We start from the raw sequence: 22,941 nt of genomic DNA on the forward strand, positions 1-22,941 counted from the left end.
TCCTTCTTCCTAGTCTGTCTCAGTCTGCAAGCTGGGCTGATACCTGTGCAACAGGTGCACCCCACTGGGTTTGAAACACCAGTGGCACAGCCTCAAGTCTCACAGCAACATGTCACCACAGTAGGACAAACCGACAGACAAGTTTGTCTCCCTTAAATGTTGGAAACCCCTCAAACCACCCTTACCTGGATCCCTGCAACTAACTTCTTGATCTGTTCCAGTCCCCTTTGCCTTTTCTGTCCTCTCCCTACTTCCCGCCTCACTGCTTATGGGCGTTGGCCTGGGTTCCCTCTCCTCACTTGGCTCCCTGCGGTTGAATCCTCAATCTGTCCCTATCCCCTTTGCCTTTTCTTCCTCTCCCTGTTTCCCACCTCGCTGCCTGTTCTTAGGTCCCTGGAATCAGAATGAGAATGCTATCACTTTAAAATCCAAAATGGATTTGTTGTTGTTAGGTGCCATCAAGTCATCTCCAACTCATAGAGATCCTATCTGTGTACAGCAGAATGAAACACTGCCCAATTCTGCAGCAGCTCCACAATCCTTGCTATCTATTCCTGAGCCCATGGTTGTAGCCACTGTGTCAATCCATCTTGTTGAGGGCCTTCCTCTTTTTCGTTGACCCTCCACTTTACCAAGCATGATATCCTTCTCCAGGAAATGGTCCCTTCTGACAACATGACCAAACCAGGTGAGACGAAGTCTGGCCATTCTCGCTTCCAAGGAGCATTCCAGCTGCACTTCATCCAGGATAGATTTGTTCATTTTTCTAGCAGTCCACAATACTTTGAATATCTTTGCCAACACAACTCAAAATGCTCCAAAGAGCATTCCGGCTGCACTTTGTCCAGAACAGTTTTGTTAGTTCTTTTAGCAATTCATGGTACTTTCAACACCCTTCTTCAACACCACAACTCAAAAGCATTGACTCTTATTCGGTCTTCCTTATTCATTGTCCAGCTCTCACATGCATATGAGGCGATTGAAAATACCATGGCTTGTGTCAGGTGCTCCTTAGTCCTCAAGGAGATATCTTTGCTCTTTAGCACTTGAAAGAGATCTTTTGCAGCAGATATTCCCAGTGCTATATGTTGTCCGATATCTTGACTGCTGCTTCCATTGGTTTTGATTGTAGAACCAAGTAATGTGGTTCTTTGACAACTTCAGTCTTTTCTCCATTTATCATGATGCTGCTTACTGGTCCAGTTGTGAGGATTTTTGTTTTCTTTATATTGAGGTGTAATCCATACTGTAGACTGTGTTCTTCAATTTTCATCAGTAAGTGCTTCAAGTCATCTTCACTCAGAAGTTGGTAAAAATCTTTAATTTCTTCATCTTTGGCCTTAGTGGTTGGTGCATAAATTTAAATAGTAGTTGCATTAACGATCTTCCTTTGTTGTTGTTGTTTGCCGTCGAGTCAGCCTTGACTCGTAGCGACCCCTCCTTGGGTTTCCGAGGCAGTATCACTAGGGAAGTAGATTGCCCAACCTTCCTTCCGAGGAGTGGCTGGTAGTTTTGAACTGCCAGCCTTCTGGTTAGCAATCAAGTGCCTTAGGCACTATGCTACCAGAGCTTTGGTGGTATAGTGCCTAAGGAATTGGACTGCTAGTCAGAAGGCTAGCGGTTCAAACCTACCAGCCACTCTTCGGAAGGAAGGTTGAGCAATGTACTTCCATAGTGATACTGCCTCGGAAACCCAAGGAGGGGTTGTTATGAGTCAGATTCAACTTGATGGCAGTGGGTTTAGGTCTTCCTTTAGGTGTATGGATATTATCTTATCATTGATAGTGTTGTATTTCAGTGTAGATCTTGAAATACTCTTTTTTGGTGAAGAGTACCACTATTTCTCTCCAATTTGTCATACTTGGCTTAGTAGACCACATGACTGATCAATTCAAAATGGCCAATACTGGTCCATTTCTGCTCATTAATGCCTAGGATATCGATCTTTATGTGTTCCATTTCATTTTTGATGAATTCCAATTTTCCTAGATTCATACTTCATACATTCCATGTTTCAATTATTAATGGATGTTTACAGCTCCTTCTTCTCATTTTGAGTCATGCCACATCAGCAAATGAAAATCCCAAAAGCTATACTCTATCCACATCATTAACGTCAAGTCTACTTTGAGGAGGCAACACTTCCCCAATCATATTTTGAGTGCCTTCCAACCTGAGGGGCTCATCTTCTAGCATTACGTCAGACAATGTTTTGCTGCTATTCACAAGGTTTTCAGTGGCCAATTTTTTCAGAAATAGTTTGCAGATATAAAAAAGGCACAAATTAAGCAATACTAAAGCGTGTAACATCATGTTCAAGTGAACAGAAATTGGTATGTTAGACAGAGCCTGAGTTTAAATCTTGGCCCTACCATTTACTAACTGTGAGACATAGGCATAATATATAACCAGTCTAAATCCCAGTTTCCTTATCTGCAAAACAATTTTAATTTCATAAAGTTTTTATGAGAATAAGACTAGATAATTCAAATAAAACTCAATGCCTAACATATAATAAGTACTTAATAAATGTGAAAATTAAATTAAGGGTTAAAATGTCCTAGTAAATGGCCTTGTAGGTCAATGAATCAACAAGTAGTTGAATATGTATAACACCTATGGGAAGCCAGGAGAACCCACAGGTCACGATGCTGTGTGAGAGACGGGCTATATGGGAGAGCCACAGGGAATGCTCATGCCATAGACCAGGAAAGGGAGATCTCATCTCAGTGGTGAAGTGCCCCACTGGAAAAACACTCAGGAAGCTGAATGTCATGTTTGTGGCAGGTCCTGGACTTCCCACCACCCAGAGTACTAGCTTCCCTCACATTCTTTGGACTTTTAATTTGCTCTGAATCATTCAGCTCCCTTGCTTCCCAACACTTCATTTCCCAACCTTCCAACTGCCTTCTGGGCTTTTGACTTTCCTACTGTAAATTCCCTTGTGCCTTATCCAGGCTAGTTTTAAATGCCTGAAACTGCTCACAGTTTCATGGTCAGGTTTATGATTTTTTTTTTTTTTTTTAAATCATACAGTTTTTGAGTACTCACATGGACGAGCTATGGAGATTAGTAAGAGGATGGAAGATATAGTGCATGGGGCGGACATCTCATCTTGAGTGACAATTTCTGGGATAGACAATCACCAATTCTGTGAAGCTGGTGACCAATTACATTCTGGTAGAAAGGCTTCCAAAAGCTCATGGCTCCTTGGATGCCTGGTTTAGAGCTATTTTTTGGTCAACCTTCTCCCTATATCTTCTCTATACCCCTTTCCCAGAAGTGGACCCAAAGGCCTCAATATGCTTTCTGCCTGAGAGCCCCAGGTCAGAGTGTGTGACTTGACCACACCTCCAGCATCTTGTGGAGAAGGGTGCATCACTTAACCTCTCTTTGCTCTCGATTTAGTCACTTACCCCAGGCTGAGAGTTCTTAAGTGCTCTATGAGTTTGACTGATGTTAACACACCTCAGACTTATGACAGGATTCCACAACAGCACTGGCATACCCATCATTTTATTTTACATAGCTATGTCATGTTATGATAATCATAATAATGGCTATGATTTGAGCACTTAATATGTGCCTTTCAACAATTCTGTTAAAAAAAAAATAAAGAAAAGAAAAGAAAAAGTACTATTCCCAGTTTAGGGATGAGGAAACTAAGGTTCAGAGAAGGAAGTTGCGTGCTCAGTCAAAAGGTTAGGAAGTGACAGGGCAAGATTTGAATCTATGTTCCTCTGGGCAACTGAGAAGCCACTGCGCTTCCCTCCCACCCTACCACTCAAGTGAACTGCTGAAGCAAAGAAGACACCCACACTCTAACTACTTCTCTGCCCTAGATGCAGTGAGAGGACTTGTGGACACCATTGGTACATTTCTGGATGCTGTTGTACCTCCTCAAAAGCCAAAAACCAAACGCATTGCCACCAATTCAATTCTAACTCATAGTGACCCTACCAAAGGGTATATAATTAAACAAACAAAACACAATGCCTTCGAGTAGATCTGACTCGTAGAGGCCCCTCCTTGGGTTTCTGAGGTAGTATCACTACGGAAGTAGATTGCCCAACCTTCCTTCCAAGGAGTGGCTAGTAAGTTTGAACCACCAGCCTTCTAGTTAGCAGTCAAATGCCTTAGGCACTACACCACCAGGGCTCCTGGGTATATAATTAGGCAATATTTTGTTTTTTTGTTTTTACGTGTGTAATATATAGGACATGGAGAAGAGAAAACATTTATTGCATTGTGTTGTTGTTGTTGTTATGTGCCGTCGAGTCGGCCCCGACTCATAGCGACCCCTCCTTGGGTTTCCGAGGCAGTATCACTATGGAAGTAGGATTACCTAACCTTCCTTCCGAGGAGTGGCTGGTGGGTTTGAACCGCCAGCCGTCTGGTTAGCAGGCAATTGTCTTAGCCACTATGCTACCAGAGCTCCTATTATTGCATTGTAGAGAATTTCAGTATATTTTGGCCCATCATTCCTTCTTCTGACTACATGAACATTTCCCCACCTTCAAAGGTTAGATTTAGCCTCACCCCTGTCATGAATTTCCTGGTAGCATAGTGCCTAAGGCACTTGACTGCTAACCAGAAGGCTGGCGGTTCAAACCCACCAGCCACTCCTACTCCTTGGAAGGAAGGTGGAACAATCTACTTCCATAGAAAACCCAAGGAAGGGTCGCTATGAGTCGGGTCCAACTCGATGGCACATAACAACAACATTTTCTGATCTAATGATCCCTGGTGGCTCAGCAGTCAAGTGCTCGGCTGCTAACTGAAAGATTAGTGGTGCAAACACATCCAGCTCCTCTGCTGGAGAAAGACCTGGCAATTTGCTCCTATATGGGGCAGCCCTGTTCTGTTACATAGGGTCATTATGAGTCAAAAGCAAATTGATGGCACCTAACAATAACACTTCCTGATCTATCCCTCTACTAAAGTACTTGTTCAATATGGGCCAATTTTAGTACTTGCTTTTTTCTTGTTTTTACTAAAATGTCACCTTCTCAGTAAGAAATTTTCTAGTCACCTTATCTAAAATGGCAACCCCCTCCCCAATATTCCCTTCCCCCTTCCCTGCTCCATTGCTCTCTTCAGCTCTTACACTGGAGTCCCTGAGTGGTACAAATAGCTAACACACTTGGTTGCTAACCTCAAAATTCGAGTCCACCCGATGACACTTCAGAAGAAAATCAGCCATTGAAAACTCTATGGAGCACAGTTCTGCTTTGACATACGTGGGGTCATGAGTCGGAATTGACTCAACAGCAACTGTTAAGCATTTACACTATCCAGCATACCCACCTTGATTATTACCTGCTTCCCCTCATTAGAACATAAACTCCCTGAGGGCAGGCATTTATTTACGATTTTTTTTTTCACTGCTGCATTCCTCAGAGAATTGTCTGGCCCATAGTAGGTACTCAGTATTTATTCATTAAATGCTTTATGTGTTTTGTATCCAGTTTGTTTCTGCTATACTGGTTTTTCCTCTTTTAACTAACCTATAAAGTTCTTAAAGATGGTAAATGTACCTTACACAGCTTCCATATTCCCCTAACCCTTTATGTAGTACCAGGCACATAAGAGTTATTTGAATACTCACTTGCCTAATTAATTGAGTAGCAAAGCAGAGACTATATGCTATATATTGGGACATGTGGATTTTTCATCATTGTGAACTAGTACCAGCTTCTGTCGAGTCAATCTCAACTCTTGGTGACCTCCTGTGCATCAGAGTAGAACTGTGCTCCATAGAGTCTTCAACAACTGATTTTTCAGAAGCAGATCACCAAGCTCTTCTTCCAAGGTGCCTCTGGATGGACTTGAACCACCAACCTTTCAGTTAACAACTGAGCACTTAATCATTTGCAACATCCAGTGACTCTCATGGCAGTAGATTGCGGTGGGGGGCTTAATAGTAGAAACTGATTTCTCTTTTATTCCTCTGGATGAAGTACTGGTAACCTTCATATACCTTCCCCAATTTTTTTTCTTTTCTCTCCTCACCTTAGAAGTATATTTGGCCCCTTCTGTCACAAAAAAAAAAAAAAAAAAAAAACTCACTGCCATCAACTTGATTCGACTTATAGCAACCTCTCCTTGGGTTTCTGAGGCAGTATCACTATGGAAGTAGATTGTCCAATCTTCCTTCTGAGGAGTGGCTGGTGGATTTGAACTGCCAGCCTTCTGGTTAGCAAATGCCTTAGGCACTACGCCACCAGAGCTCCAGTTCCTTATGCTAAGAGTGGAATTGAGCATATTGTACTAATTCCTGTGTCTACCAGAGGCAGGGGAGGATGCCCGTTTCCTAGATCATAGCAGGAACGACTAGCTTAAATGACAGCGAGGTTTTGCCCCCAGCCTTGTTTTCTCAGGCCAGGCTGGACATGTTCTGGCAGCACTGCACAGACTATGCCAAGGGAAGATCTTGGGTTTCCATCCGTCTCACCTTTGGTGTGTATGTGTGTGCACGTGCATACACACGTGTGTGCACATGTGCGCATGTGTGGTGAGCCGGGTTCTCCTGATTCACCACTCTCCAGAGAAGACCTAGCTACTCAGGAAGCACCCAGATGTTGAAATCCTGCAGGAGGACCTAGCTTTGACCCTAAGAGAATGCTCAAGGTGCTGAGTCAGATCAGTGCCGTCTGCCACCACCCAAATCAGGCCCCAAGTTGCAGCGGTGAGACAGTGAAATCATCTTCTCTTCTGGTTTTGGTGGTTACTATTTTAAATTGTGTTCAATGGCTAGGAAGAACCTGAAGGGAAGGTAGCCAGTGCAGCAGAGATCAATTTCCTGGCTTAGAAACCCCACGGCTCTCGGATCATTTCCTGTTTGCTGGGGTTTTAGGCAACTGCTATTGATCCCAGAGGAGAGCTGTGTTTGTGAGTTGGGGGAAGGCTGTTATTCCCTTACAGTTTTAAGGTTTTGCAATACTTTAACAAAGAGAAGGAAGAAATTTTCAGCTCTGTCCAGGCTCAGCCCTCATAGCAATTATTTTCTGCTGGAGTGAAGGGGGAGGGTGAAGAGTAAGAGGGAGAGAAAGAGAGAAGGAGAGCAGAACAGAAAAAAAATAAGCTTTAGTGGAACAGGATGTACTTAAAATTCTCCCTGTCTGTTATCCATCCAAAAACTGGCCTCTCCACCAGTGTAGGAGGCCACTGCGATTTCATACATATTTATAATATGTGGCAGATTTGTGAAGTATAATTCTAACAATGTCTTTAAAATGAAGCTAAATGAAACAAGTTCCCAGTCCATTGGAAAGAGTCTTAATATTTAAAAAAAAAAAACTCTTGACAAAATAGGGGATGGCAAGATGGAGCTAGCTATAACATTCGTGTGTAAAGCTGATGGGCATCTGGGGGGAGTTAGGTGACCCAGACCAGGATGGGGTACCCTGGAAGAGATCCAGTCACTCAAATTAGTCTGGCTGTTCCCAGATCTTGGAGCCCCTGGCACAGGGATGTAGCTCCAGGATGCTGCCAGTCCTCTGCTGTTTTCCAGCCGCTTTTTGATGATGGGGTTCAATCCATCCATATTAGCCTCAATGCAGAGTCTGCCACAGATTTCCAAGGTACTGAGGCTTATCAGGGGTCAAGTTTTCTGGAATCAGGATGCAGAACTCATGAGTACAAACCCAATGTTCTGTTTCTTCTGAATCTGAATTACATTACAAATGTTTCTATGTCTAAATCCTAAATTATATTTCATGTTATTTTCTAAATAAAATGCAGGCCTAGTTAAATATTGTTGACCAGGTACATGTCTATATGTTCAACTGTTTTGCTGACCTGGCTGGGCCTTGGCTTCCTCATTTGTAAAATGAGCATACTGAACTAAGGATTCTTCCAGCTCAAAAATTTCAAGATTAAACAAAAATACATTCACTATCAGTCCTTCAATCCCACAGTCATTTCTTTGTCAAATTCTAATTCTTCCTCTGCTTCACCTCCTGTTTGGGGTCTTTTTTTCCATTCCAAAGATGATCCAAAGATAAGTTCAATTTTTCAGCTTCTCAATGCTAGAAAATTAGAGGTGCCTTCTTACTGATTTCTTGGGTTTCAGTTGTTGTTAATGCTAATTCAAACCATATGCAGCTGCTCCCAATAAATGGCTCCACAGCCACTTCATAGCTGATTCAGAAGCTGTACATAGCTCCTTATTTCCCACCCCTCTCCCTCTTCGGGAGCTCTGGTGGCATAGTGCCTAAAGCATTTGACTGCTAACCAGAAGTCTGGTGGTTCAAACTCACCAGCCATTCCGCAGAAGGAAGATTGGGCCATCTACTTCCATAGAGATACGGCCTCGGAAACTCAAGGAGGAGTTGTGGTACTACAAGTCAGAATCGACTCGATGGCAGTGAATTTGACTTTTTTGGTTCTCCCTCCTTCAACCTTGAAATTGCCTGTTATAGCACAACATGGCTGTCCTGCTCTACTTCACTCACCTTGAAGATTCCTGCCCCATTTGTTTCAACAATAGGAGTCTCTCGGTGTCACAAACAGTTAAATGTTTAGCTATAACTGAAAACTTGGAGGTTTGAATCCACTCACACACAGCTTAGAAGAAAGTTGGTGACCTACTTTTGAAAGATCACAGCTATTGAAACCCTATAGAGTACAGTCCTATTGTGACACACACAAAGTCACCATGAATTGGAATCAACTCAGTGGCAACTGGGTTTTGTGTTTTTTTTTTTTTTTTTGCCTTGCCAATAACATTTCTATATGGCTTTCTCTTCTCTCTGAACCAGTCTTCGTCCATCCCTCCTTCACATCTCAGCCTGTAGCTGTAGCTGTACCTGGTGACTGTCATCCTTCCCCTTTAGAGCTCCCTTCATACTCTCTTCTTTGCCATTTGATAACATGTTCCATGTCATTCTTTAGTGGCTTCATGTCTATTCATTGACACCTCTCCCCAAGAAAAAGTACAAGATTGTGTCTTCCCTTTCTTCTGTGCTAATTTAAAGTTGAAATACCATGGCTTCTTTTCCTGAGGTCAAGTGCAGCACTTGACAAATAGATGCTTAAATAATTGTTAATTGTAAGGAACCTAACTGACCTATAATTTACAACCAATTCAACAGAAACTGGACTCACTCCATCCCACTACTGTTTTTGGCCTCTAACTACATGCTCCCATTGTCATGAGCAATGACCCAGAGGGAGCATATCAAGGCCTAGGAGTCAAGATGAAGTACATGTGCTGAGCCCACTGCTTGGCTACACAGGCCACACTGAAGGCTGGGCTCTCAGCTTCTTCTGCTAATGACTTGTTCTTCAACTAGAGACCTCTTGGTTTTTATTCTCATCTCTGTAAATTATGGGTAAGGTGACTTGGCCAAGAAACCTTTTGATGAAAGACAGAGTTATCATTTTATTTTTGTAAGTATAGTCTCTGTAAAGTCAACCAGTGAGGCAATTAACACATAATCATAAAGATTCCATGAAGATTGCTCATATTTCCTGAGCAAACATTATGTACAGCCTAAAGAACAAGAGGCCTTGGTCTCCCTTTCTTAATGCCAACTCTCACTGGCAAAAAGAAGCCCAAGAGAAGGATCCTGGGAAGAATGTGGCCTTCTCTCTTTTATTTGAAATTGAAAAGAATAAAAAGGTATTTCCCTACAAGTTTGTTTGGAGGGCTCAGAATGTAAACCCTTCCCTCTAGAGTATTTCTAGATCCAATAATCTTCGTGATACATAAAAAAGATCTCCTGTACACCATCCAGAAGTGCCACAGCCTGTGACAAGACTTCACAGCTGTACTTGCTGACTCTCAGTTTTAGAGATCTGTCAGGGGACTTGCTTGGTCCCCTCAGGATTGTCTGCAGAGCCCAGCAGCACAGCAAAGATATCACTTGTTCCCATTGGGGGAAAAAATGGTACTGGTGGTACCTCACATTACTGGTTGCACTGCATCAAATCCATCACGTAAGAAGGTGGAATGAGGATATAAATATACAATCAGTCATGCTTATACTCTATATTTATATAGGCTTGTCCTCTGGTGACCAAAATAGGTTTATTCTTCAAAGGGTTCGGCATAGAAGGTATGCACGAGAAAACTAACTTGCAGGAAAAATTGTTTATGTATTCTTTTAATAAAAGTACTATCCTGTTACAAATTTCATGATGAATATCTTCCCTTTCAATTGTTTGATAAAATGAGGATCGAGTGCTTGGCCCTGCTGCATCTCATCAGATACCTTCAGCTCTTCATTCTGTCACTCAGAGCCTACCAGTCAAAGATTCTGCATCTTCAACTCCAGGGTCATGAACCAGGAAGGAATCTCCTCAGTCAGGTTCAGCTGCAGGGTTAAATCAATCCGCTAAATTAAAAGGGTGGTGACAGGTTCACACACCTATGGCAAAACTCATTCTGAGGAAAACATCTAATTTGTAATCTGAAATCTTCCCTTCAGTGTAGAGGGGGTAACTTCCAAACTTTCAGTCATGTCACACTCTATTCTTCCTTTCACTTCATTATGCCATCTATGAGACATACAAACATTATTATATTTTATTAATATAACAAATTCATTTGTTTGGGGTATTTGAGACTTTCTTAAAATCACAAGGGTCCTACTAGGATAACCTGAAGTCCCTAGAGGAGAGCCCTTGGAGTCAGACAGGCGAGGTTTAATCTGACTTCTGGTTGCAGGGCTTTGGGCAAAGCATTTTGTTTCTCTGAGCCTCAGTTTCTTCATCTGTAAAAACCATATGAGTAGTTGGGCCATTAGTAAAAATAAATGTGATAAGAAATATAAGTACTTGGCAATAGGTACTCAATAAATGGTAATCTAATATATTAACATTAGAGGAATATGTACCATAATATCCAGCAGGGAAAAATTATAGTTAAAGTTTATTTCTGAGGCATTTTCTTTAGCTTAGGTCACCAAAGGATTAGCATTAACACGTGCAAAAGGGTAGAGCTGAGCATAACAGACAGGTGAAAAGGAAGGTAGAGAAAAAGTCAACAGAAAGCAACATTCCGAATGAAATTACACCCTTGGAATCCAAAGACAAGGGCTGGGCTTTTGAGCATGAGTCATGGCTGAGGAGCAATGAGCTGGAGAGCATATGGCTGGGATTCCCTCTTGGGCAGGGACTCACGTCTGTCAGGGACCTGAGTTGTGATTAGGAGAAAGGCTATTCTCTGTCTCTATGAACAAGGCTGCTCACACCAGAGCAGAACCAACGTGAACTGAGAGACCATCTCTCCTGGAGTGAATGAGTGACTCTGTGTGTGTTGTGAGGTGCCAGAAAAGCCTAGAAACGGAAAGTGGAGAATGTCTGTAATCCTGATGCTTGATCAAAATTCAGTAGTTAAGGGCCTGAAAACCAATTGTCATCAAATAGATTCCAATGTATGGCAATCCCATGTATTTCAGAGTAGAACTGTGCTCAATAGGGTTTTATGGCTGTGACCTTTGGAAGCAGATTGCTGGGGCTTTCTTCCATCATACCTCTGGGTGAGTTCAAACTTCCAACCTCCTGGTTAGTAGCTGAGATCTTGACCATTTGCATCACCCAGGGATCCTCAAGGTTTATAGTGCATCCTTTGGGAGCAAGATGGGCTAATTGTAGCACCAAGCTCTCTGGAATTTTTAAAAAATAATGAATATGAACAACTTTCAAGAACAAAATGATACACTTTTGCCTTGATAAAGGCCAAACACAGAAATATATCCAACTCAGAGGCATGAAATAGATCTAATTTGTAGCCAAAAGGCAGAATGAAGTATACACATTTTCTGAACCACATGCTGAACTAATCCTAATTTATTTTCCTAAACCCTAAATCAATTCAAAATGGGATTAAGTACAAGAATATTTAAAGATGTACACTCCTAGTGAGCTAGAACAGAATCAATTTTCTAAAGCTATGAATTGGGTACTAAATAAAGGAGCTCTGGTGGCACTATGCCTAAGGCATTTGACTTCTAACCAGAAGATTGGTGGTTCAAACCCACCAGCTGCTCCACAGAAGGAAGATGGGGAAATCTACTTCCATAAAGATTGACCACCTCAGAAACCCAGAAACCCAATGGAGTCACTATGAGTTGGATTCAGCCCGATGGCAGTGGGTAGTGGGTTTATATATATATATATATATATATATACACACATATATCCCCAAACCAAATTCATTGCCATCAAGTTGATTAAGACTCATTGCAACCCCGTATGTTACAAAATAAAACTGTTCCCTAGGGTTTTCTTGGCTGCCATCTTTACAGAAGATCGCTAGGCATTTTTTATGTGGCACCAAACCGCCAAGCTTTAGGGTTAGTAGTTGAGTACAAACCATTTGCACCACCTATGGACCTCTGCATGTTTAGAAAAAGAAACAAACCAGTTGTGGTGAATGGATTCCAACTCATGGTGACTCCATTGGACAGAGTAGAATTACACATTATAAGGTTTTCAAAGCATGGCCTTTCAGAGGCAGATCACCACACTTTTCTTCTGAGGTACCTCTGGGTGAGTTCAAACTGCCAACTTTTTGGTTAGTAGACAAGAGCTTAACTGTTTATGCCACCGAGGGACTCTTTACATCTATTCAGTGTGTTGGCATGATTACATATGCCCCCTCCTTGGGTTTCTGAGGTGATACCACTACGGAAGTAGATTGCCCCATCTTCCTTCCAAGGAGTGGCTGGTGGGTTTGAACTGCTAGCCTTCTGGCTAGCAGTTAAATGCCTTAGGCACTACGCCACCAGAGCTCCCACATATTTTAATAATATAAATAATTAGTAACCTAAATATATTTGTTTTGTTAGAATGTATCTTTGTTGTTGTTGTGTTGTTATGTGCCATCGAGTCTGACCCGACTCATAGTGACCCCTCCTTGGGTTTCCAAGGCAATATCACTATGGAAGTAGATTGCCCCATCTTCCTTCCGAGGAGTGGCTGATGGGTTTGAACCGCCAGCTTTCTGGTTACACTTAGGAAGGAAAAAAGTGTGGGCCCCACCAGTGACACCAGTATACAGAGTGAATTATTTGAGTAGCTGAAAATATAGGCACAGGAAGAAATGAAAATTACACACCCAGAATGACAGGGAAGTCAGGGCTCAGGGAAAGTTTCTAAATGGAAGAAGAGGAAGGATTGGGATTGTGAGAAAGTGGGTATGTACACATGGAACAATGATCTGGCAGATCTCCCTGGAGAGGGTGAAGGTGCTGGCAAAGAGAAATAAGGGGGTTTAACTCCGTGTAGCCAGGGCTCAGACTTTTAGAGACATAACAACCAAGATGACTTGGCCTCGAGGCCTCAGTTTTCTGTGGTTTCAGATTTACTCATCTGAGAAACATGGGATCTCCTAGCCACTCGAAAGGAACAAACCAGCTGATTCCCGAGAGAATGTGTGCTGATTCAGAAGCTGAAGAAAGAAAGGACTGTGTAGTTCCTGCTTCCTTCTCCTTTTGCATTCTGGGCCTGGTTCTCCCCTCCCCTGAGTAAGACACGCAGTCTGTCCTGCTTGTTCTGCAGAAACAAGCCTTGAAGTTTCTCAATTCAAACACTTCTCCAAGGGCAGGCCAAATTAGATCCACTCAGATCCAAAAAGGAGAGTTTGTTTCCTGCGGGCACAATACGTTCTGCGCTTTCTCTTCAGCAGCCCAGTATAGGGTGTGGCTTCTATGCATACTGCATTTTAAAAATATCATGTAGGAATATTGTAGAACATTTCTACATGTAGAAATACCATTTAGGAATGACTCCTTCCATTTAGTCTGGCCCCACAATGAAAATTTTAACTTGAATTCCATCTCTTTCATTTTATTTCTCTTCCACTTGTCCTACTTTCCTTGCCCTGTGGCTAAGAGAGGTTTTTCCATTTCATTTTGCAGACATTTGAAGCATCTCACTCCCTCTGCTTCTCCCACCCCACTCTTCCACACATCTGGAAGAGCAATGTTCACATCTGGAGACCATTCTCATCTGGAAGATTTATTTCAACATTCTTTTCTTTGAAACTCAATCCATGTAACTTCTTGTGCAAATGGGCCTCTTGAACTACTGGAATCATTTGCAGAGGCTCAGGAAAAAGTCCCTAGTTCTATCTCTAGTTGATGGAATTTATGACTCAAACCAAACCCAACATTATGTTTCTGGTTGCTTTTTTTAAAAAAAATAATAATAATAATTACTTTTTTGAGCTTCATGTTGAGAAGGACTGGAAATTCTAGCTTCTGTCACATAAAAAAGGAGGTGGAAAGAGTGATGTTCACCAATCAAAAGATAAGTCCAGATATTAGCTTTGTGACCTTGAACAAGATACATCATTTTTTTCATTGGTAAAACTGGAATTCATTGCTTAAAATTAGATTAATAATCCCTGCTTTGTTATCCTCAAATAATTGTGCAAAAATAAGGTGAGATTACATATGAGAACATAATTTGTTTATACCTGCATAAGGAGCTCTGGTGGCACAGTGCCTGCTAACCCGAATGTTGACTGCTAACCAGAACGTTGGTAGTTCAAACCCACCAGCTGCTCCATGGAAGGAAGATAGGGCAATCTACTTCTATCAAGATGTACTGCTCTGGAAACCCAGTGGTGGTTGTTATAAATTGTAAACTACTCGATGGCAGTGAGGGTTTTTTTTTCCCCATAAGATAAGGGGAAGGAAAGAAAGGGTAAAGGGTTTGTCACAGGCTAGAACAGTTTCTCATTTGTATTCTTTTCCCCCTTAAATCCACAAAAGACCCCAAAGCTTCCATGATATACCTCAGAGCAGAGAAAAGGAGGAAAAAAGGTCTCCAAAACACGAGCCCCACGACAGCCACATGTTCTCGTCCTGACCAATTTGACAACAGAGTATTGATTGGATCAGTGTTTCTCCACTTTAATGAGTAAACAAACTGCCTAGCCATTTTGATAAAATACAGATCTAGCTCACTAGGTTTGGAATGGGGCTGAGGTTCTCTATCTCCAACAAGTTGCCAGAGGATGCTCATGTTGCTAGTCCCAAGACCACATTTTATAGGTACTAGGAGAGTGGCCTTGAACTGGAAAAAACTAGCGTCTGCTAACAAGTGAATCTGTCAGTTTTGCAATGTCATGTCTAATTCTCAAGCACGGTCAATGGAGGAGAGGCATGGAGGGAAATGCAATCCACATTCCTGAAATGCACAAAGACCAACTCAGCCTCACCTTTACCCTCTCCTGCCAGAAGGCTAGAACCACACAGCCTTTTAAGTGTGAAGGGAAAACTTAACTGCCCTACTTCACCCCATTCCCTGCATTCAAGTATTTTCCCTCCAGTCAGGTTTACAACTGGTGGAGAGAATGCCACAGCCATTGATGACTGACCTTGACCTTTAGCAAGTTGTCCAACTCCCAGCCAGTCTGCTACAAGAAGGAGAAACACAGTGGCTACTTCAGCTGGGCACTACCAGCCGGCTTCTCCTGCCCTTGAGCTATGTGCCCTGGCAACTGGAGGGAAAGGAGAGGTGGAAGTGGGTAACAAGGCAGGGAGAAGATCATAGCAACAGAAGAGCAGCAGCTGAAACCACCTTCTGGCTCCTGGTCGCATGGGACACACACACCCAGCGAGGTGCATTGTAAATAAGCCTCAAATGGAGAACGTCAGTAGGTGTGAACCTAGAAAGCAGGAGGCCAGAAGTTTAAAAACATTCATTCTTTCCATTCTATTATTTTATAACTACTAATAATAAATGAGTGGAAATTTTTCCTACTTGTTCCATGAGTTGGCAGGGCAGGGGATAAAACTGAAAAACTGCTTATGAAAAATAAAACCAAAGGGAATCATTAAAGAGTGTGGGAGGAGGGTAGGGAGAGGTTGGTAAAAATCTCCTGCTACAACTAAGACAGGTCTTGAAAAGTGGCCAAAAAATAGTTTATAATGAGGTCTACAGAGCTGGCATTAGACTTTTAACCTGTGAGGAAACTGACTCTCCAGTATTGCCACTGGCGTGAAATATCTCATCCCAGACAAGGTGAGGAGGGGAGGAGCAAATACTCAGGGCAAATCCATGTGACCCGATAGCAGCCAATCGCAGCCACCCACCTGCTGCACCGTAGATGTTTCTCTAAGCAAGGCCACTCCAGCCAGCAGGAGGGCACTGGGAGCTCACTGCAGTCTAGGGAGGCAGTTAAAGGTCACAGGAAGATTTTTTATTCCACTAGTAGTTCTGGCACTTCAATTACCTCACAGGTTAAAAGCTTTAGTTCAGGCACTAGTTAGTTGTAACTGCCTCTGAGGTCACCTTTCTGCCTCCCCCCATTCCAAGCCCTACATGAGAGTGCCATAAGGATGATGGAATCACACCACTGAAAGCTTTGCTTAGTTCCTGGTGGCCAACAAAGTAAATTCTAAATGTCTCAGTGTGGCATGCAAAGCCTTGTCTCAGCTTACTTTTCCAGAGTCATAATCTCCAGGTACACCTGTCTCCTCTAGCAAGTCTGTTTCCTCACAGGTTAAAAGTCTAATGCCAGCTCTGTAGACCTCACTATAAACTATTTTTGGCCACTTTTCAAGACCTGTCTTAGTTGTAGTAGGAGATTTTTACCAACCTCTCCCTGCCCTCCTCCCACACTCTTTAATGATTCCCCCACAACCACCCTACAGTCCCTCCACTCCAAACATACCACTTTGCACCAAGTCATGACCTCTGTGCCTTTGCACATTGCTACAATTCCCATTTGGTTTATCTTCTGAACAAGCCCCAATTTACCCTTTTAGAAATACCCAATAAAAATTCAACACTTCCAAAGTAATATATGCACATGATTTTTTTTTAAATGGTGCAGAAGCCTTAAAACACAAAGCAACAATCTCTTTTCCTTCCTTTTCCCTGTGCCCATTCCCTCTGCCAAATTACTTTTCACTCTTTAAATTTTCTCTCATCGTGGTTGTTTTCATTTCACTAGAAGCTATTTCTTGATTTCTATGAAATATTTCTTAATTTAGCAATTTTACATAACGTTTTGGAGTTTCAATGCTGATAAATTGAGAGTTTACTTAGAGAGGTTAACACATATGGAATATAGCACTATTTTCATTTCGCCAGTGGTTACCTTTAATAACTTTAAGGTAAGTTACAAAAAAAAAAAAAAGCAATGTAGCACAAATGTAAGGGTTAACACTCAAAGTCAAACTGTCTGGTGTAAGCCACTAACTTACTTCTTACCAGTTACATGACCTTGGCCAGTTTACTTAACTCCCTGTGTTTATGGTGTCTTCATAAATGAGATTATAAATTAGAGTTTCCTTTACTTGTAAAATCTGTACTGGTCTCTCTCTAGACCTGCAGCAAAATTGTCACCCTGAGTTTTTCTTACTACTGTCCCAGATTGGATGTATACTTCTAGAACCTATGTACACATTCCCCTGGCTGGCTTTACTCTTGCATTTTGCAGTAGTGCCTTCTCCAGTGCTTTCTTTAAGAAGATTTGTCTGAAATATCTTTTCTTCTGCTTTTGAAATGTACAGGTATTTTGTTGAGTGTATATTCCAAACTGAAAAGCATCTTCCTTCATAATTGGAAGCATTTCTTTATTATCTTCTAGCATCCAGTGTTGGTGTTACTACTCTTTGATCCCTATCTGTTTGTAGATTGTCATTATTTTTTCTTCATATACCTTTCTCTGGAAATATTAAAGATCTCTCTTTCACTATTTGTTTACTGAATTTTATAATGTTGCATTTTCTGTTTCTTGATCACTAGGAAGGATATTAGGTGAACTATTCTTTCTTAATTTTTTTTATCTTTGAATTCTGGGAAATTCTCTTATGTTTCTTTGTAATTCCTTCCCACATCTTTTCTCCTCTTTTCTGGGTCTCCTATTAACTGGATGTTTATCCCCTAGATTATTCTATATATCATCTTTTTGCTCATTCTTTACTTTCTGTCTTTTCGTTTTACTTTTCTATTATCCTGTAGTTTTTTTTATTAACATTTTCATAACATCCTCTTTCATAGCATGTTTAATTAGTGTGATACATTCACAGATCTTTGAGGATACAAATTAGAGTTTCTTTCAAGTTTCTTCTTTACCTTGAATTATCTCTTGTTTCCTATGGAGTCATTTTCTCTCTTTATTTCTCAATCTTGCTCTTTCATGTTTCCTCAAGTGCCTACTGATAGGTGGCAATGGAAAAACTGTGAACTCAGTGTGCGTCAGCAGGCCTTATTGATTAATGGACTGTGTTTTAGGGTGAATAGTGATGGAGCCTGGATGAGACAGGCTATGCCTTGTGGCATTAGCTCTCACATGAAAAGAAGGTTGTTCAGTTTCTTTAGAAAGGATCAATCCTCTGTGACACCCGGGTGAAGAAGAAGTGGGCGTTTCTCTCATTCTTGCTCTCCATCAAATCTAGAGTTTTTGAGTACTGCGCCTTTTCAGGGTTCTATGAGAAAAATCAACTCCTTAAAGTCACACTACACCTACCTCACTACATCAGCCAGCAGTCTTCCTTCTATTTCCTGTTGTTGTTGTTGTTATGTACCATCGAGTCGGACCCAATTCATAGCGACCCCTCCTTGGGTTTCCGAGGAAGTATCACTATGGAAGTAGATTGCCCCATCTTCCTTCCGAGGAGTGGCTGGTGGGTTTGAACAGCCAGCCTTCTGGTTAGTAGGCAAGTGCCGTAGGCACTATGCTACCAGAGCTCCTGTTCTATTTCCTACCATCCATATTTTATAAAGTCTCTTATCCTCCAAATACCCTCTCTTCATTATCTCAATTGTTAGAGGTTTATGACAATTTCTATTCCTTTGCTGTCATGTTATGAGGATTCAGAGGGTAAAGAAAATAAATAAGCATTTCAAGAAACCAAAACCAGGAGGGAAAAACACAGGGAGGAGGTAACTATGGGGAGGAAGTGGGAAGAAAGCTGTTACATTGTGAGAATTGCAGTCAATGTCATGAGACAAAATATTCATGAACTGCTGTGTGGAAAATGAATTTTCTTTGTAAACTTTCACCCAAATTACAATAAAAATGTAAAAAAAAAAAGAGAGAGAGAGAAAGAAAGAAAGAAATCAAAACCAAAAATGAAAATTTAAACACTTCCAGGAAGCCATGACCAGATATAAGTTTGGTAGAAATATTTCTACAAATGTATTTGTATGTGCTTTAAGAATAGCAATATGCATAATAGATCTAACAGGGGCAACGTTAGGATAACTTCTTAGCCACAGGCAAACACTTTGCAGGAGTGAGTCCCTGGGCTCACAGGCTTGGGATTTTGGTTGTGGGGGACATCAAGTTCAATTGGCATAACATACTACACTAAAACATTGTTCTATATCCTACTTTGGTGAGTAGTGAATGTGGTCTTAAAAGTTTGCAGACAGTCATCTAAGATGCAACAATTGGTCTCTCCTCATCTGGAGCAAAGAAGAATGAAGAAAATCAAAGATTTTCTTGGAAACAATTATTCCAGAGAACTAGTGGACCACACAAACCTCACCTTACATGACCCTGAAACCAGAAGAACTAAATGATACCTGATTACCACTGTCAACCACTCAAAAAGAGATCAAAACTGGAGATTCTGGATAGAGTGGGAGAAAAATATGGAATAAAATTCAAAATTATAAAAAAGATGAGGCTTACTGGACTCATACAGATTGGTGAAACCCCTAAGACCATGATCACTGGTCTATCTTTGGGCCTGGGATAGAACTCACTCCTACGTCTTAACCTTCAGCTAAACAATAAATAGACAGGCCTATAAGGTAAACAACTACACCCAGTAGATACACACTCCTTAAAACAATCAACCATGGGAGAACAGAAGGGCAGCATTTGCACAGGGAGATAACTCAGAGGCCAGGAATCCACAAGAAAGAAGGATACAGGGATAAGGTAACCACAAGGAGGAAGTGGGAAGAGAGCTGTTACATTGTGGGGATTGCAATCCATGTCACAAAACCAAATGTGTATGAACTGTTGAATCACAATAAAAGAAACAAATTAAAAAAAAAAAAAAAAGTCTCCTGGGAGAAGATGTGCATTCCCTGGCACTGAACAAGAATGAGACTGTTAGTAGCCTTCTTGATAGCAAGACTGGATGCCAGTCATGAATAGAACACATTTCAGTTGAAAGACAAGTACAGTCGACCCTGGAACAATGTGTGATTTAGGTGCACCAACCCTTGTGCAGTTGAATATTCTCGTGTAATTTTTGACTCCCCCAAAACTTAACTACTAATAGCTTACTGTTGACCAGAAGCCTTATCACTAACAGAAACAGTCGATTAACACAGTTCTTGCTGTACGTTTATTAGATTTTCACACAAAGATACAAGCATATACAACAGACAAGTTTATTAACTGTATGGCATAATGATTATTTACTATCCAGTAAGTGGAAATGGATCATCATAAGGGCCTTCTTTTGGTTTCACATTGAGTAGGCTGAGGAGGAGGAGGAGGAGGAGGGGTTAGTTGTGCTGTCTCATGGGTGAGAAAGGCAGAAGAAGTGGAGGAGGTGGAAAGGGAGGCAGGAGAGGCAGGCACACGGTGTAACTTTGCAGAACTATGTTGTAATTTCTTTCTGACTTTTTTGCTTTTTCATTTCTAGTGTGTCTATATGATACCAATCCATCTTCCATGGTTTGCTTCCGTTTCAGTGCAGATATCATAGAAGGGTCCAGGTCATAAAAGAAATCAAAAGCAGTCTTAAATAATCAGAACCCTTCTGTCAGATTGTCTAATGTCAATTTGTTTTCTGGCACTGCTGCTACTATATCTTCTTCCTCATTGTGTGGCTCTAATTCAGAAGCACTCTTCTCCATCAAGTCATCTTCTGTTAATTCCTCTGTGGTGTCTATTTGCTGTTGAATTTCCCCCAGATCCATATCTTGAAAAAACTCCACATATAAGTGGAACTGTGATGTTCAAACCCGTTTGTTCAAAGGTCAACTGTACCTTCAACCTAGAACTTTAACTTCAATTAAACCGTCTTTAAATCGGAAGGCAAATTAACACTATCTCAGGAATATATAAAAATATCTTGCAGTGCTATTTTGGAAGAAGCACTCAGAAAGAAGAGAAATAAGTACAAGTGAATGCTATGGGATTTATGTCAATTAAGAGTAAATAAATGCCATGTAAATGTTATTTTATCTAGATGAAGAAATAAAAATGGAAGTTAAGATATAGGGAAGTAGAAGAATCATTATCTATACATCAGAAGCTTCAAAGAGAAAGAACACAATTAATGAAGAAGAAGAAAGACTTAAAGAAATGAATATTGATTTTCAGTTGTTGTTGTTATGTGCCGTCGAGTCATAAAAGACTGAATGAAAACACTTATGGAATGTTATAAAATATTAACGTGGAGAAACCCATACATAGACACATTATAGTGGATTTATAAAGTGCCAAAACTGGCAGAAGAAGAAATTTAAAACTTGCATCAATAAATAACCATTATGAAAACTACAACTTTACAGAAATTAAACATTTTAGAAATTAAAACAAAATATTTGTGAGGCTAGTAAGTATATCCTTGGTTCTAAAACTAGATAAGAACAATGCAAGAAAAAATATATATAGTATCTACATAAACAGATAATTAAATATCTAGCATGTACAAGAAACTCCTATAAATCAGCATGAAAAGTATAAAAAACCCAGAAGGAAAATGGGGAAAATATGTAATACACAATTTACAGAATGACTAACAAGGATGAGACAAGTCACGTATTTCTAGAAATTAGAGAAATACAAATTTAGAAACAGTGATATATGACTTTACACACACCCAATGCAAAAAAAAAAAGGAAAATGGGGTAATATGAAGTGCTGGAGAAGAATTAGGAAAACTGGATCATTCATGCACTGCTGGAGCAATATTAAATTGGCACAGACATTCTGGGAAGCAGTCAGGCAGTATTTAGTGAAATTAAGTATTCATCTGGAGGTAATGTAAACAGTTAATATGCTTGGAAACTAACCAAAAAACTGGAGGTTTGAATTCACCCAGAGGTGCTTTGTAAGAAAGTTCTGGTGATCTGCTTCTGAAAAATCAATCATTGAAAACCCTGTGGAACACAGTTCTAGTCTTACACACGTGGGTTTTTTGTTTGTTTGTTTACTCATCAGCTTTGTTGTTGTTAGGTGCTGTCAAGTCAATTTTTGATTAATAGTAACCCCATGTGACAAAGTAGACCTTCCCAATAGATTTTCTTTATGGAAGCCGATTGCCAGGTCTTTCTCCTGAGATGTGTCTGGGTGAGTTCAAACCACCAACCTTTTGGTTAGTAACCAGATGCTTAGCCATTGGGCCACCAGGACTCCTACTTTATGGTCTAGTAATTCCCTATGCTTGGTATACTCCCAGAGAAACTGGATCCATCATTAAAACCAAAAACCAAACTCACTCTCATCAAGTCAATTCCAATTCATAGCCACCCCTTTTGGGTTTCCAATGTGGTAAAGCTTTATAGAAGTAGATTGCCCAGCCTTCCTTCCTCAGAGTTGCTGGTGGATTTGAACTGCCACCTTTCTGGTTAGCAGTCAAATGCCTTAGGCACTAGGCCATCAGAGCTCCTTTCATTAGAGAGTGCCATATGTGAGTTGGAGATGGGGGCCAGTAGGGAGTGAGGAGTGGGGAGCAGAAAGAGAATGGGAATAAAGATCAGGAATAAAAGGGAAAACAAAAACCCACTGCTGTCAAGTCAATTCTGACTAGTAGCAACCCTGTAGGACAGAGCAGAATTGTCCCGTAGGGTTTCCGAGGCTGTGAATTTTTACGGAAGCAGACTGCCTCATCTTTCTCTAGCAGAGTATCTGGTGGGTCCAAACTACTGACCTCTCAGTTAGCAGCCAAATGCTTTAACCACTGTGCCACTAAGCTACTTAAAAGTGAAAAAGTAAATAAAATAAAGCCAGAATGGTACCTTGTACAGCAAGCCAATGACAATATGCCATGAACTGAGGAA

This window comes from Orycteropus afer, unplaced genomic scaffold (assembly GCF_000298275.1).
Source record: "Orycteropus afer afer isolate SDZICR_OR568_19922 unplaced genomic scaffold, OryAfe1.0 scaffold00126, whole genome shotgun sequence".
In the NCBI taxonomy this organism is placed as follows: domain Eukaryota; kingdom Metazoa; phylum Chordata; class Mammalia; order Tubulidentata; family Orycteropodidae; genus Orycteropus; species Orycteropus afer.